The following is a 4940-nucleotide window of genomic DNA, read 5'->3' on the forward strand; positions in this document are numbered from 1 at the left end:
AGAGAGAGTATAGCTTGCATCCATGTTGTTTGTAATTGGACCTTTTCTCCAAGTTGTGAAACTTGATCATTGTGACCGAAGTTTTGATACCAATTGAAGATTCTTGATAACCTAGAGAAGGGGGTTGAATCTATGACCTTCTTTTAAATTTGATTAATTAATCCTCAAATCAAAAAATGAAACTTCGCTTCTGTTCAGACTGCGTGATTGATTATGCAGGAGACAATTTTATTTTGTCTCATACCGAGTGAAAACAGAATCAGAGCAGAGAAGAAGAAAATGATACAGTCATGTATCTTGGTTCAGCTACCTTTTGCAATATAGCCTACATCCAGTCTCCACTATAACAGTAGTGAAATTTTCACTATCTTTTCAAGTATTACTACACCAATTTTCAAGGAGTCAACCTAATTCTATCAGGGACAAATCAAATTTCTTCATAAGCTTGACTTGGCTAGGTTCACTCCATAGACTTACAACACACTAAGTGCTCACCCAACTTAGCAAGGGATACCTCTCAAGTACATGATACAAAATAGAAATACAGTAAAAAAAAGATATAACATAAATTTTGGCTTTTTTCTCCAAGTACTTCTCTTTGCCTTTTCTCTCAATGGCTTTTTCTGAATGCCTCACATATATACCCTTTTTCACTGAATTGAAACAAAGAAAGATACAATATATAAATAGAATATTCAATGATAAATCATGAAGGAGATCATATTTAATAGCTCTGAAACTATTGGATGAACCGTATTCAACACTCTCTTGTGTAGCTCTCCATCTTGGCAGAATGTTCTTTTGATATAGAAACACTGTCCAAAACATTGAGCAAGAACAGTAGAAAAGCTCTCAATAAAAACTCTGATTTTGGTTCACTCTCCTTACCCAAAACCAAAGTTGATTTTTCCTTTTTATATGGAGTACCATTGCCAAGACTAGGATTTGCTGAACTAAGTCAACTCATTGAATCTTGAACCAATTGAAGTCTTCCCTTTTCTTTTCATCAATCAGACTATAAAATCAGGGATTAAGAATCAGAGATATACAGTGCAGCAACATCTTCATTGGTAATAGATCTTCAATGAATTTGGTAAATCAAAATCCTTAATCTTGTGCTTTGCTCCCAAGTTTCAATATTAGCCGTTAATTCACAACAGAAGAAAGTAGACCCCATCTTTCTTTTGTTACCCAAAATGCTTGTGCAGAGGGAAGGTGGATTCAATGAGTAATTGACTTGTATGTTAATGAAAAATTTTTACCTTTTTATTTTGATTTAGCTTAACTTAAGCATGTTGATTTTCGCTCCAATTTGATTTGACATAGCCTCCAAGATTTGCTTTTTCTTCCTTTCTCTTTAGTACTTAGTGAAAAAGTGAATTTCTCTTTTTTCTCGGTGCCTTACCCAAATCACGAGAACTCCACCAGCAATTAGATGCCTTTTATTTCATGAAGGCAATGGGTTGGACTAAGAACTTGGTCCAAGTAGTTAAAATTTTAGATATTTGATTCTATTGTTTAGACTACACAATAACATTTGGGCCTGTATCACTAAATAATTCATCAAAAATATTTTTAAGTTATTAATCCAATCAAAATCATGTTTGTCATCACCAAAAGTTATGTTCATGTTATTTGAATTGACTCGTGAATTTGAGTTAACTTATGAACTTTTGATAAGTTGAGTTTGAGTTATATAATAGGATCAATTGTTAATGAGTTCAATCATGAATTAAACTCAATTTTTATGAGTTAAACTTTGAACTTGACTCGAGTCAACTAAGCTCAACTTATTTCTAATTCTATAATCAATTTAAATATAAAAACATTTTTAGTCTTAAATCGAATTGACCAGACAACTGATTTACAATTCTTCAATCAGATCGATTAGTCTAATTCAATTTTTGATACACTATTTGAACGTATTACAAATAAAAAAATTAAATAAAAATATGAGTTAATTATAAGGTAAAAAGTTAGATGCAGTTAACTTCATGTGAAGTTGATAGTTGAAAATAGTTAGATGACAATTTAGTCAAATTTATCAAATTATTTAAACTCTCAACTATCAACTTCACATAAAGTTAACTGTACCTGAGTTTTTACCTAATTATAAATATTTTTAGTTTCTTATCTATTAAATACATTAAAACAAATCTTACCATTTTTATTCAGGAATTTTTTTTAAATAAATATTTTAATTACTAAAATATGTAATTTATAACGTATTTACTAATTTACATTGCATTGATTTATCTCATTTACACTGTAAACAAGATAATTATGAATGTATTTCGTTTATCGTATAAACGGGATATATGTATTTGTAAATATAAAAATATAATTTTTTAAAATAATAAAAAATCTTAATAATTTAAATTGGTTCAAATTTTTTAAAATAAAATGTTTCAAATAATAGAAAAGATAAACCGTCTATTTTAAATAATAGAAAAAATGGACTGTCCATTTAAAATAAGCATGTTAAAATATTTATTTTGAAAGCACAGTTATTTAAATTTAATTATTATTATATCTTAAAATAGCTTATTCTGTCATTTGGATGATGTTGATTTGGGTTGCTTTGGTGATGTGCCTCTTCCTTCTCTGAATGAGGAAGCTTGCAATAATCTTACGGCACCAGTTACTATGGAGGAAGTCAAAACAGCTGTTTTTCACATGAACTCTTTTAAAGCTCCATGCACTTAATTTGATTGTGAATTGTGTCACTGCTTCTTCCTTATCTATTCTTTGGAATGGGAGTCGTCTGAATGGCTTTACTCCTAGCCGAGGTCTTAGACAAGGAGACCCTATGTCACCCTATCTTTTTGTGTTGTGTATGGAGCGACTTGCATGCTTTATTAGTCATCAGGTTGATTTGGGCTTGTGGGAGCCGGTTGCTATTTCTAGAGGGGGACCAAGAATATCCCATTTAATGTTTGCGGATGACTTGCTTCTATTCTATAAAGCTACAAAGAGACAAGTGCAAAATGTGATGTTGGTTTTAGAGACTTTTTGCAAAGCATCTGGGATGAAAATTAATGTGGAGAAGTCTAAAACGCTTTGCTCCAAGAATGTCTCTGCAACAAGGAAAGAGGTTTTCACTGGGGTATCCTCTATCAGATTTGTCTAGGATTTGGGCAAGTATCTTGGAGTTACCCTTAGCCATTCTAGAGTGACTCGTTCAGCTTTCAATGGTGTCCTGGATAAGATTCGGAGTAGGCTAACAAGCTGGAAAGGGAGTTTACTCAATCGGGCTGGTAGACTCTGCTTGGTTAATTCTGTTGCCGCTGCTATTCCCACGTACCAGATGCAGGTCTCTATTTTTCCCAAATGAATCATTAGTAAATTGGAGTCTATGATGAGGAATTTTCTTTAATGAGATGGATTATGTCCACATTTCTGATTCGAATCTCCGGATACAGGATATTTGGTCGGTTGGTAGGTGGCATTTGGATGCTCTTTATTCTCCTTTATCTCAAAATCTGAAAGATAATATTCTCTCTTACAATCCAGATGAACAAGCAGGTCCGGAAGTGGGTTGGTATTGGAGTGGGTCTGCTGCCAAAGTCTATGACTCACGCAATGGTTACTTGTGATTGTGTAAGCAGCTGTTTGGTTGGGAGGAGAGGGAGAATTGGCTTTGGCTTTGGCGTCAGCTTGTTCCGGAAAAGCATAAGTTTTTGGCTTGGTTGTGTCTTAAGGAGGCTCTTCCTACTGCAAGTTTTCGCTTTAGAAGATGGATGTCGTCATCGGATAGGTGTCCAAGATGTCTTTCTAGCCAGGAATCGGTTATACATTGTATTCGGGATTGTCCAAAAGCTCAGCTTGTCTGGTAAAGGTTGGATATTCCTTTTTTTCCTTTGGATTTGAAGAACTGGTTCTTGTATCATAGCAGAGAGCACCCGTTCAAGTTCTTTTCGGGACTTTGGTGGATATGGCGAGTAAGGAATAACGACATCTTTAATCCCCATGAAACTTGGCCTCCGAAAAAAGTCATTTGTCTGGCATTAACTTCAGAAAAGGAGCTTAGAAATATTTTTGAATTACAACGTATGTCCCTTCCCTCTACTCTAAATGGTTTTTGGAATCCCCCATCCATTGGTACTTTTAAGATTAATTGTGATGCTAGTTATTTTGGTTCGGGTGATAGTGTTGGTTTTGCTTGTGTTATTAGAGATTGTAATGGGAGCTGGCAAAGGGGGTGTTTGGGAATGATTGAGAGTAATAGTATTCTTCAAGGAGAATTGTTTGCTATTTGGAGATGATATCTCTTAGCTTGGGATGTGGGTCAACGAGATGTTATTTGTGAGACGGATTGTGTGGAAGCATTTAATCTTGTTACTCAAGATGGTTTTGGGTTTATTGATCCACTGGTGCTCAAAATAAGAGATATCATGCATTGGAATTGGCGTGTTGACTTTCGTTTGATTATGAGAGATGCAAACACGGTGGCAGATACTATGGCAAAGATGGCGATGAAGTTACAACTTTCGCATATGAAGCTTCTTTCACCTTGGGAGGAGTTTAAGAGTAGTCTTAAACGGGACTGTCCCTCTATTTAAGCAGTTCCTTGTTTTGTTTCTTTTGTTTTTCTTTGTTTAATTTATTTCAGTCACAAAAAAAAAATTGATTTAATATAAATCCTAATAAAAACTGTTAGCGGGTGGAAGTTAGCGAATGGAAAAAGCTATTAAACTGCCTAGCGTGTTAATGGACGTATAATGTTAGTTAAAAATTTGAATTTACACTAAATTAATTTAAATTTAAATTTTTTACTATTAACACTATTAATATGTTCACTTTTCCAAACAGTTGAAATAAATGAAAGTATATAAGTGGTAGGCTAATATTAATCTAAACTAACATTATACGTCCATTAATCTAAACTAATAGTCTAACTTTATGTTATTTGAAACTATTCATTTTAAAATTTTTAGTAC

Source organism: Arachis ipaensis, chromosome B01, assembly GCF_000816755.2.
Source record: "Arachis ipaensis cultivar K30076 chromosome B01, Araip1.1, whole genome shotgun sequence".
Taxonomy (NCBI): domain Eukaryota; kingdom Viridiplantae; phylum Streptophyta; class Magnoliopsida; order Fabales; family Fabaceae; genus Arachis; species Arachis ipaensis.